Consider the following 13,402-nt stretch of genomic DNA (forward strand, 5'->3'; position numbering starts at 1 on the left):
TCTTTGTTTCTATTTTGCTGTTTCAGCTCTCAATTTGATTATTTCCTGCTGTCTTATTCTTCTAGGTGAGTTAGCTTCTTTTTGTTTCAGTGTTTACAAATGTTCTGTTAATTTACTAGTATGGGATTTTTCCAGCTTCTTTATGAAGGTATTTAGTACTATAAACTTTCCTCTTAACACTGCTTTCATTGTGTCCCATCAATTTGGGTACATTGTATAGTCATTTTCATTGAATTTTAGAAAGTCTTTAATTTCTCCCTTTATTTCTTCCTTGACCCATTGATGCTTCATGTGAGCATTGTTTAATTTCCATGTGCTTGTGGATTTTCTGGAATAAGTATTGCTGTTAAATTCTAATTTTAAGCAATGGTGACCCAATAAGATACATGGCATAATTCCAAATTTTCTATCTGTTGAGGTTTGCTTTGTTACCAAGTATGTGGTCAATTTTTGAGAAGGTTCCATGAGGTCCTAAGAAGAAGGTATATTCTTTTATGTTTGGATGGAATGTTCTATAGATGTCTGTTAAGTCCATTTGAGTCATAACATCTGTTAGTTCCTTTATTTCTCTGTTAAATTGTCTTTCTGACATACCTACCCAGTGGTGTGAGTGGGGTGTAGAAGTCTCTCATTATTAGTGTGTGGTGTTTAATGTGTGATTTAAACTTTAGAAGTGTTTCTTTTACATATGAGGGTGCCCTTGTATTTGGGGCATAGATGTTCAGTATTGAGATTTCTTCTTGTGAATTTTTCCTATGATTATATGAAATGTCCTTCTTTGTCTCTTTCAATAGATATTAGACTATGACTATCTGAAATGTCCTTCTTTGTCTCTTTCAATTAATTTTAGATTGAAGCCTATTTTGTTAGATATTAGGATAGCTACATCAGCTTGTTTCTTAGGTCCATTTGATTGGAATTTTTTTCTCAACCCTTATCTGAAGCACTATCTATTTCTGAGGTTAAAGTGTGTTTCTTGTATGCAGCAGAGGATGGATTCCATTTTCATATCCAATCTGTGAGTCTGTGTCTTTTTATACGTGAGTGGGGTTCATTTATATTAAGGGATACAGGATATTAATGACCAGTGATTGCTAGCTCTAGTTATTTTAGTTTTTGTTGCCGGTGATGTTATTTTGTCTGTTTTTCTCTTCTTTGGGATTTTCTGCTGTGAGGTCATCCATTGTCTGTGTTTTTGTTGGTGTATTCAACTTCTTTGTGCTGGAGTTTTCCTTCGAGTATTCTGTGTAGGGCTGGGTTAGTAATATTGGATAATTCTGGATCTGTCATGGAACATTTTGTTTTGTCCTTCTATAGTGATTGAAAGTTTTGCTGGATATAGTAGTCTGGACATCTGTGGTCTCTTAATGTCTGCCTAAATGACCTTGTGGCTTTCATTGTTTCCATTGAGAAGACACATGTAATTCTGATAAGTCTGCCTTCATATGTTACTTGTCCTTTTTCCTTTGTAGCTCTTAATATTCTTTATTCTGTATATTTAGTGTTTTGATTATTATATGCGATAGGGACTTTTTTAAAAATCCACTCTTTTTGGTGTTCTGTAAGCTTCTTGTATCTTTATAGGCATATTTTAGTTTAGGTTAGGAAAGTTTTTTTTATGATTTTGTTGAATATATTTTCTGTGTTTTTGAGTTGGACTTCTCCATCTATCCCTGTTATTCTTAGGTTTGGTATTTTCATGGTGTCCCATATTTCCTGAGTATTTTGTGTTAAACCTTTGTTAGAATTAGTTTAGATTTTGTTTGCTTTGACCAATGAGTCTGTTTACTCTATTGTATCTTCAGCAGTTGAGATTCTCTCTTCCATCTCTTGTATTCTGCTATTTCTGCTATAAAGATAGATTCTACAGTTTAACTAAGAAAACAAACTCAAGATAAGGGTATGGGTGAGGATCTAGTGTAGTCTAGGCCATGTAGGTAGCCCAAAGGTCACCAGGCTATTAATGACATCCATTCACACATTTCTGGGCATAAAACCAGTTATAGCCTATTGTTTTAAGGTCAATAGAAGTCCATAGTGGCCATGGGGAATTCTGAGCTTCCAGTTCAATTGAAGGTTTGCTGTGGCTCCTGGCAGGAGTGCTCCTCAATATGATGCCAATACTTCCAGGCCAGCAAAACTTAAGGGTGTGGGAACAGGAAGGAAAATTTTTTCCTAGGGAGTCACTAGGGGTGTAATGAGTATACATATTTCCTTTTCCATCCTGCCTTGTTTCCTGGACCCATGGATCCTCACTATGGGAAAAATTGTACCATATACTGGATGCTGATTCAAAGCATATAACACATTTTAGAGAACCTTGACCCATAACTCCTTGCTTCTGCCACCTAATTGACTCTGGAACTATGTCTTCAAAAGATCATTCTATCTTTAATCAGGCCTGCTACTTTGGGATATTGGAGAACATGGTAAGACCAGTGGATTCCATGATCATGGGCTCACTGTCATGAACTACACTTTCTACCTCCCCTTACCAGCCTACTATGCCTTAAGTCTGGTTATAGGTCTAGAGGCAACTATTGGTGGGCCCTGAGGGAAATCAGTATTGTGTTGCCTGACATTTCCTTCAAAGAAATCAGAGTTAGTTGAGAAGACAATGAAGAATAAATTTCCTCAATCACAGATGACAATGATAACATTCCAAGGGGGGAATGAGGACAGAGTGGTTCCCACTCCCAGGTGAGATTAACCTTTGAGTACCTGAGAGTTCACATTTCTGAGCCCTAATATAGTCCCCACCCACATCCCCATCTCAAGTCACAAGATTCCATTCTTTACCAATTAATGCCCTTGCCTTAACTGCAGACACTCTCTGAGGCTGGAACTTGAGTATTTGCTGTAGTTCAGCCAACTTTATAATGTGGGCTTCTCTTTAATTTTCTGTAACTTTGAGGTATATGGCTGCTGGAAAGATTATCTTCCAGGGCACACTTAGAAACTTTTATACTGTTTCCTTTTATGCTGGAGTCTGTTAGTCTTATCACTAAATTCATTTTTGTCCTTCAACAAATGCTGAGAAACTAGAAGTTGGTTAACACAAAGCTTATACCCATATTTTGTTAATTTATCCAAAGATACTAAGAGCAACTGACCAGCATCATCACTTCCTTATTTTGCCACAAACTGTCCAAAGTTTCGTATACAGAGTCACCAGATGCATTCCTGCTCACAACTGCTGAATCAAGATAATGGATTGAATTTTTATTTGTAAGTTTGTAAAATATTCTCACCATGGGCTCTCAGTTCTCTCTGAGCTCCCAGGAGAGACTTCATTAGCTGTAGCTGTTGGCAAATGGGAAAGCCTAGGCCAGATACTTGAAAGAGTCACCCTTATCCTTCTGCTGCTCTGGAACCACTTCTGGTACCAAAATCTGCATTAGTCAGGTTCTCTATAGTTACAGAATGTATGGAATGAATAACTCTACACACACACACACACAAGGTATGTATGGTATATGGGAATTTATTAGAATGTCTTACAAGCTGTGGTTCAGCTAATCCAAATCTTGGTGTCTATGAATGGAAAGTCTAACAATCTAGTAGCTGCTCAGTCCACAAGCCTGAATGTCTCACTTGGTCTTCAGTATATGCAGGAATCCCGAAGAAATTGGTCCTAATGCCAGTGAAGAAATGAATCTGCCAACAAAGTGAGAGCAAGAAGGCAAAGAAGAAAATCTTTCTTTGTCCATGACATTTTGTAGGCTTCCAGAGTAAGTTGTGGCCTAGGTTAGATCAGGATTTAAGATCTGGATTAAAAATGTGTCTTCTTATCTCAAGCAATTTCCACTTCAAATTAAGCAGAAATCTCTCACATTTGTGCCCTCCATTTTTAGGTTTTAGTTAATGCCAGATGTAGCCTAGTTCAGAACCAAAAATAAAAATCATATTTCAATTAAGAAAATTCAATGCCAGAAAAATTATTATTGTTTTCCATAAAGGGATTGCTCATGTGGAATCCAGGTGGTGATGGGAAGAGAAATCCAGCTCCTGGCCCAGTTGTGTTCCACAAAATGCCCTTGAGCTCCTCAAGGAGAGAAGCTGGAGGCCCAGGGTTGACCTGTCCTGTTCTTTTTTTTTTTTTAAATATTTATTTATTTATTTATTATGTATACAATATTCTGTCTGTGTGTATACCTGCTGGCCAGAAGAGGGCACCAGACCCCATTACAGATGGTTGTGAGCCACCATGCGGTTGCTGGGAATTGAACTCAGGACCTTTGGTAGAGCAGGCAATGCTCTTAACCTCTGAGCCATCTCTCCAGCCCCCGAAATAATTGTCCTGTTCTTCAAAGTTATTCATGAACACACTGTATGCAACCCTAGAAACACAGGAATTTTAAGGAAGGGGAGAATCACAAGTTACAGCTGCAGAGACTGAAAATTCCAGTGCAAGGCAAGCTACAGAAGGAAGAAGACAGGGAGGGGATGGCTCAATTCCACTGAGAGGAAACCATTCCCTCTGCCTAAATCCAGGGTTTGTATAGATTCTTCTGTTGTTTTACATTTGGTCTAATTGATCATGTAACCTGATCCTTGCTCTAAAGCCTAGAACCTGATCTACATCTGCTCCTGCATGCACACAAGACTGTGACATCTAAGGAAGATCAAATGAGTGAGCATAGAGAGAGGCTTACAATTTAGTGCCAAAGACATACCAGTGCCCTACCTGCTAACATAGCCAGGTAGACACTGGGAGGCTTGAAGGTTTTGTGTTTTTTTATGTTTAAATTACTTTCCCAATTTTATTTCTTTTAAAAATTATTTTATTACTTTAAAAACACCAATCCAAATTTCCACTGCCTTCCCTTCTTTCACTCCCCTCCCACTCCCTCTACACACCCTCCCACACCACCCCTCCAATCCTAAGAGAAGGCTGTGCACCCTGATCTGTGGAAAGTCCAAGGCCCTCTCTACTACATCTAGGTTGAACAAGGTTTACGTACAAAGAGAATAGGGTCCCAAGAAGCCAGTACATGCCGAGGAGACAAATCCCAGTGTCACTATCAGTGGCCGCTCAGTCTGCCCCAATTTTCAACCCCCTTCAGAGTTGACTCCCAGTCCAATTGGAGTTGGTGAGCTACCATTAGCTCAAGCAAACTATCTCAGTGGATGAACCCCTCATGATCTTGGATTCCTTGCTCATACTCTGACTCCTTCCACTCTTCAACTGGATTTTGGGACATCAATCCAGTGCTCTGATGTGGGTCATTGCTTCTGCTTCCATCTATTGTTGGACAATGGTTCTATGGTGATATTTAAGATAATCATTAGTCTGACTACAGGGTAAGGCCAGTTCAGATGCCCTCTCCTCTATTGCTTAGGGTCTTAGCTGGGGTCATCATTGTGGGTTCTTGGACATTATTCTAGAGCCAAGTTTCTTGCTAACTCCATAATGGCTCCCTCAATCAAGATATCTCTTTCCTTTCTCTCATATCTGTCCTTCCTTCATCTCAACTATCTTATTCCCTCAAGTTCTCCTCAACCCCCCTTCTCCCCTTTCTTCTATCCCCTGCCCCCATGCTCCGAAGTTTTTGTCTGTTTATAATTTACGAAGGGTCTATATATGTTTATCTTTGTGTTCACCTTATTTATTAGTTTCTCTAGGATCATGAACTATAGGCTCGATGCCCCTTTTCTTTATGCCTAATATCCACTTATGACTGAGTACATACTATATACACTTTTGGGGGTCTGAGTTACCTCACTCAGGATAGTGTTTTCTAATTCCATCCATTTGCATGCAAAATTCAAGATGTCATTATTTTTACCACTGGGTAGTACTCTAATGTGTAGATTGCCAAATTTCATTATACATTCTTCTGTTGAGGGGCATCTTGGTTGTTTCCAAATTTTAGCTATTACAAATAATGCTGCTATGAACATAGTTGAACAAATGCTTGTGTAGTATGATTGAGCATCTCTTGGGTATATTCCCAAGAGTAGTATTGCTGGATCCTGAGGTAGGTTGACTCCCAATTTTCTGAGAAACTGCCACACTGATTTCCAAAGTGGTTGCACATGTTTGCATTACCACTAGCAATGGTTCCCCTTGCTGCTCCACATCCTTTCCAGCATAAGCTACCATTAGTGTTTTTTATCTTAGCCTTTCTGACAGGAGTGAGATGGTATCACAGAGTTGTTTTGATTTGTATTTTCCTGATAGCCAAGGAAGTTGAACATGCCCTTAAGTATCTTTTGGCCATTTGAAATTCTTCTGTTGAGAATTCTCTGTTTACTTCAGTACACCACTTTTTAATTGGGTTAGTTAGAAATTTAATGTCTACTTTCTTGAGTTCTTTATAAATTTTGGAGATCAGTCCTTTGTCTGATGTGGGGTTGGTGAAATTTTTTTCCCATTCAGCAGGTTTCCTTTTTGTCTTATTGACTGTTTCTTTTGCTTTACAGAACGCACGCCTTTAATCCCAGCACTCGGGAGGCAGAGGCAGGCGGATCTCTTGTAAGTTTGAGGCCAGCCTGGTCTACAAAGGGAGTTACAGGACAGGCTACAAAGCTACAGAGAAACCCTGTCTTGAAAAACCAAAAAAAAAAGAAAGAAGCTCTTCAGTTTCAGGAGGCCCCATTTATTTACTGATGCTCTTATTGTCTGTGCTATTGAGGCTATATTTAGGAAGTGGTCACCTGTGTCCATGTATTGAAGGACTCTATCAGGTTCAGTGTGTTTGGAGTTATATTGAGGTCTTTAATCCATTTGGACTTGAATTTTGTGCATGGTGATAGATATGGATCTATTTTCATTCTTCTACAGGTTGACAACCAGTTTTGCCAGCACCATTTGTTAATGATGCTTTCTTTTTTCCATTGTATAATTTTTGGTTCTTTGTCAAAAATCAGGTGTTCATAGGTATGTGGATTAATATCCACTTCTTCGGTTCTATTGCATTGGTCAACATCTCCGTTTTTATGCCAATACCTAGCTGTTTTCATTACTGTAGCTCTGTAATAGAGTTTGATGTCAGGGATGGTAATGCCTCTGGCAGTTCCTTTATTGTACAGATTTTTTGGCTATCCTGGGATTTTTGAAGTTGATTATTGTTCTCTCAAGGTCTGTGAAGAATTGTGTTGGGATTTTGATAGGAATTGCATTGAATCTATAGGTTGCTTTTGGTAAAACCATTTTTACTATGTTGATACTTCCTATCCAAGAGCATGAGAGATCTTTCCATTTTCTGGTATCTTCTTCAATTTCTTTCCTCAGAGACTTAAAGTTCTTTTCAATAGGTCTGTCACATCCTTTGTTAGTGTTAAGCCAAGATATATTATGTGATTTGTGGCTATTGTGAAAGGTGATGTTTCTCTGATTTCCCTCTCTGCTTCTCTATCCTTTGTATATAGAAGGGCTACTGATTTTTTTGACTTGATCTTGTATCCTGCCACTTCACTGAACATATTTATCAGCTGTAGGAGATCTCTGGTAGAGTTTTTGGGGTAACTTATATACACTGTCATATCATCTGCAAATAACAAAAGTTTGACCTCTTCATTTCCAATTTGAATCACTTTATCTCTTTATGTTATCTTATTGCTATTGCTAAAACTTCAAGAACTATGTTAAAGAGATGTGGACAGAGTGGACAGCCTTGTCTTGTTCCTGATTTTAGTGGAATTGCTTTGAGCTTTTCTCCATTTAATTTGATGTTAGCTGTCAGCTTGCTGTATATTGCTTTTACTATATTTAGATATGATCTTTTTATACCTAATCTCTCCAAGATCTTTATCATGAAGGGTGTTGAATTTTGTCAAATACTTTTTCAGCATCTAATGAAATGATCATATCGTTTCTTTCTTTCAGTTTATTCATACGATGGATTACATTGATAGATTTTCATGTGTTGAACCAGCCCTGCATCTCTGAGATGAAGCCTATTTGATCATGATGGATGATTTTTTTTATGTGTTCTTGGATTTGGTTTGCCAGTATTTTATTGAGAATTTTTGCATTGATGTTCATAAGTGAGATTGGTTTGTAATTCTCTTTCTTGGCTGAGTCTTTGTGCAGTTTTGGTATCAGGGTAACTGTAGCTTCATAAAACGAGTTTGGCAATGACACTTCTGATTCTATTATGTGGAACACTTTGAGGAGTATAGGCATTAGCTCAATCCAGGAGTGGTTCAGTAGTTGACTGTTTAGTTTCCATAAGTTTGTAGGCTTTCTGGGAGTAGTGTTGTTGAATTCTAACTTTATTCCATGGTGATGTGATAAGAAACAGTGGATTACTCCAATTTTCTTTTTGTATCTGTGGATGTTTGCTTTGTTACCGAGAATGTGATCAATTTTAGAGAAGGTTCCATGAGGTGCTGAGAAGAAAGATGTCTGTTAAGTCTATTTGATTCATTACACCTGTTAGTTCTCTTATTTCTCTGTTAAGTTTCTGTTTGTCAGAAAAGGAGTGTTGAACTCTCCTGCAATTAATGTGTGGGGTTTGATGTATGATTTAAGTTTTAATAATGTTTCTTTTACATATGTGGGTGCTCTTGTATTTGGGGCATAGATATTCAGGATTGAGACTTCATCTTGATGAATTGTTCCTGTTATGAGTCTAAAGTGTCATTCTCCACCTCTTCTGGTTGATTTTAATTTGAAATCAATTTTGTTAGATATTAGGATAACCACACCCACTTGTTTCTTAGGTCCATTTGATTGGAAAACCTTTTCCCAACCCTGTACTCTGAGGTACTGTCTGTCTTTATAGTTGAGGTGTGTTTCTTGTAAATGGCAGAATGTTGGATCCTGTTTTCTTATCTCTTAGCCTGTGTCTTTTCATAGGTGAGTTGAGACCATTGATATTAAGCGCTATTAATGACCAGCAAGGGAGCTCACAGGGAATGATGGGTTGGGGTTGGGGTGGATTGAGGGCTAGCAGGCAAGCTCCCTTGCTGGGGACTAGGAATACCAGGGGACCTGGAGAGGGCTTCCTGGCTTTTTCCCTTACCTCTTATGTCCCCCAAGTATTGGCATATGATGTGTGATCAGGTTCCATGGAGCTTGCAGGGCCCAAATATAGTTTCTAAACCCAATAGTAATAGTAATTTGGAGCAACTCCCCTGTTCTCCAGTGTGTCTTGCTCCCTCTGTGGTTGACTGGCCAGCTTGAAGGTTTTGATGAGGACCCCTTTCCTGGCATTGCAGGTCAGCTCTGGTTTCACTGGGCTCACTAGCAAAAGCAGCATCACAATTGCCTCCTTGAGATATAAAGTACTATGTGACAAGGTAGGGGTATTTTGGCTTTGGTGAGATCTGTGAATCCAAAGAATGGAAGCTGAGTTCTTATTTATGCTGGAATTACGAAGTACGATCTCCCTTAAATATTAGATCCTTACATATTATTGTGTCTCCTCCTTTAGACATTAATGTAATTGAGCCCATCAATGCCCTCCCCAGAATGCCTCTACTCAGAAAAGTGGATTCATTTGAAAACATGATAACTCATGGGAAGAATAATTGTCCCATTAATGAGACACTGGACTTACACTTCTTAGGAAGTCCTTCCTACATGTGGCAGTTTCTACATCATAGTCAAGCCTGCTTGCTTCCTGATCTCCAACTCAAACAAGAAAAATAAGGCATAGCTTTTACTTTTGCCATTCCCATTCTCTTATTCTTTTTTTTTTTCTTTTTGGTTATTCATGACAGGGTTTCTCTGTATAACAGTACTCATTGCCCTAAAACTCACTTTGCACACCAAGCTGGTCTCAAATGCACTGAGATCAGCCTGCCTCTGCCTCCACAGTGCTGGGATTGAAGGCATGTGCCACCACAATGGGCTCTTGTGGGAACTGCAGCCCCAAGTTGGTATGCCTGTCCCCATTTGAGGTGCTTATCTGCAAAGAAAACATGATAAATTCCCTCTGCTCCTGGAGCAGGGAAAGGAATTTTGAGTGCATGGTGACCGTTCCTTGATCCCTACCAGGGTCAGGTTACAGTCCCTTTGCAGCCCCCTCCTCATTTGGTGCCATGGTATAAAGCCAGCCCCAGCAAGACAATAAAGAAGAAGCTGTTCTACTTCAACCTCATGCTCTGTGCATTCATTCAATCTGGACACCTTCCGCCAAGATTCTTGGTTCCAGCCTGTGCTGGCGCGGCAGGCTCTCATTCTTTTTTCATCTTCAAATGTTGGAAAAAATTCTTTAAATGCTTGGATGACCTGCTAAACTGTCTGACTGTTTCTCTGAAACACACACTCGTACACACACACATACACACTCACATAAGCACTGCAAAATCACTAATACTGGTCTTAGCATCAGGATTTCTTCATGAGGGAGTAGGAGTGTCCTGAGCTTTCCTCTGAAGATGCTGATGGAAAACTGGAGTTGGTCCTTAGTCTGTGGTGAAGGTTTAGAGAGACACAGAGGACAAGGGTGAAGAACAACACAAAGCCTGTGCAGATGACATCAGGACCCTCTGACATGCTGTGATTTGTACAAGAGGAGCTTGCTGTAGTGATCCACAGCTCAGGTGCTGTCATTTGCAGGACTGAGCCAGCCAACTTCAGGACTCCAGGACATCCTCAGGGAGCCTGGGATGGATGGATGTTTAGTATAAATCGTGTTATGTGCATACAGGGGCCATAATTTAATAAGGCCCTGTTTAATCTGGAAATAATCTGTTCATAGTATGTAGGTTGTGCTTTAAATGTGCGGGTCATACAACTCTTGCTCTCTCCTCTCAGTGCTCTCAAGGTTGTGGGAAAACAGGACTAAGGATGAGTGGTGTACCCTTCCTGAATCTGGCTCACATAAAATAAACACAGGACGTTGTATATTCCACATGCAGAATTGCTCTTTTCCAAGTTGAGGCTAGGGGAGTTACTGGATAAACATGACTACACAAGGATGCCTTGCCATTGTTAGGTGATGACAGCAGAATTCTTCATGACAGCCAGTAATGCATGTGCCTCACCTGCCCCAGGCTTGACAGGACACCCCCATTAGGACAGGACAAGCCTTCTAGAAAGGGGACCACAGTCACTCAGTTGCCACTGAGATGATACCTGTTGCTTTGTATTTGCTGATGATTTCCGGGTTAATATAGGGCATGAGACCCTGAATGAGCAAAGGCATTGATTATTTCTGGTTACTTTTGGAACTGGTTGACTGTGTACAAACCTGTGTTTATGATTATTAGCTAGATGTTTCATAGTGCAAGGATCCTAAACTCTAGTCAGATGAAAAGAAGACTCTGACTTAAGCAGATGAATTTATGTGTGACAAGTATGAACATGGATTCTGTGCTCAACTGGCCACTGGGACATAGTGTTTTGTACCTACAGTTCCATCCCGACCAGTTCCTGAAACCTTTTCAATTATGATTTGGGTTTTGTGGGTATGTGCGTGCACATGTGCATGTGCGTGTGCGTGTGTGTGTGTGCGTGCATGCGTGTGTGTTGCCTAGTTGCCTATGTCTTCATTTCTGAGTGTTCTTCTTGGATCCAGAATTCAGCTTCATGTTTCTCTTCTCATTGGCCTTCTAATGTGATTTTTGAGAACAGTCTCTTCCCAATTCTGGAGCTCATCAGCTCTCCTAGACTCCTTCCTGAGAATCTCAAGAGTAGGGATTACCACTGTGTGCTAGCGCTGCTGACATTATATGCTGGTGCTGGGACACAAATCTAGGTCCCACTATTGTCTGACAAGTACTCTGCCAACTGAGGAATCCCCCTAACACAATCCCTACTTCCAGTTTCTTAGTCCCAGTGGTTGCCATGAATGTCATTCTCTGTGTATCTCATAAACTGGATGTTCTTCAGAATGTGGAAGTCCATATCTCATTCCCCAGGCTAGAGGTTAAGTGGTATCTGTCCATCTGTGTTGATGTGACTTTGGTCTGTACCCTGAAAAAGATGATGACCCAAGATGAAGAACAAAGAAGTTTTCTGCCTGTTGGCCAGAACTCTCACCATAATGCTGGAAGTAACCCTTGTAGACCAGGATGGCCTCGAACTTATGGATATCCACCTTCCTCTGCCTCCTGAGTGCTGGGATTAAAGGCATGGGCCACCACCTAGGGATTATTTAAAAGCTGATGCTGGATGGTACAGTTCAGAGAAACCTCCATTTCTAACCCCTCTCTATGAAATTTGTAAAATGGTTTCAGGAAATACCTTAGTCAGAGAGTGTTGCTCTAGCATGCTACAGTATCTGATATAGATTTGTAGCACTGGACAAATGGAAGAGGGGGCCCAATATCTGTAATGTCAGCAGTTGGTAGTAGAGGCAGAATGAGCAGATGTTTGAGGTCACTCTGAGACACATAGGGCCTTCATTGAACTTCAGAATGGCCACTAGCCCTGTCTCAAAGAATCAAAATTCAAAATACTTTTAGACACACCAATCAGTCCACAAAAGTCCAATTGATTCTTTATAATTCTTTCTCCATCCTATCTCTCTCCTGTCTTTCTCCCCCCCCCCCCCCATGTGAATGTGTGTGTGTATCTGTGATTCTTCGTATATGTATATGGGTACACTCGTGTCTGTGTACACATACATTCCTTTAGGTATATGCATGTGGAAGCCACAGGAAAACCTCATATTCACCTTGTTTATATGACACAGGTCACTCATTCACATTAGGTCTCATGGTTTCTGCTAGACTGGCTACATTCACCTTGTTTATTTGACACAGGTCACTCATTTATATCAGGTCTCAGTGATTCTGCTAGGTTGGCTTCCTTGCCAGTGGTGGGATTCCAAGCATATGTCACCATTCCTTTTTGTCAATGGAGAGGGGGAAGACAGGAAGTCAGAACTCATGCTTGCCTACTAAGCAGTGAATGGACATCACTTTTTCAAGCTTCCTTTGCTTTTTCAGGAGAGGGTTTCTCTGTATAACAGCTCTTGCTATCGTGGAACTCCCTTTGTGAACAAGGCCAATCTTGATCTCACAAAGATACTCCTGCCTCTGCCTCCTTAGTGTGCTTCCTTTGCTTTGGTTTTCTTGTTTCCCTAGTTGCTCTGATATCTTTTTGTGTCTCTGAATTTCCTGAGGCAGATCTGTGCTTATGGCTGGACAGATGAAGCAGGGACATCTGAACTGAAGGCACCTTCTTAAGCCTCTTTTTTCTTGACCTATAAACGCTCTCAAATATGGTTGTGGCTTTACATCTCTTAAGGTCTCCTTTTCATTTGGCCATCCCAGACACTGTCTGTTTTCTTACCACCAATGAGAGCCCTGGGACCATGTGACCCCGAGCACAGAGGACCTTACTAGCTACTTCCTAGACTACTCATGCCAATGCAGTCAAGAAGCATCAGGTGTCCCTGTGGCCATGCTGCAGACATGACATGTCTGTGTGCTTCAGGCACAGCTACCAATAAGACATAGGTGCTCTGAATCATGGGCTGCTACAAGAGTCAATGCCAAA

The sequence above is a fragment of the Chionomys nivalis genome, chromosome 25 (assembly GCF_950005125.1).
Source record: "Chionomys nivalis chromosome 25, mChiNiv1.1, whole genome shotgun sequence".
Taxonomy (NCBI): Eukaryota; Metazoa; Chordata; class Mammalia; order Rodentia; family Cricetidae; genus Chionomys; species Chionomys nivalis.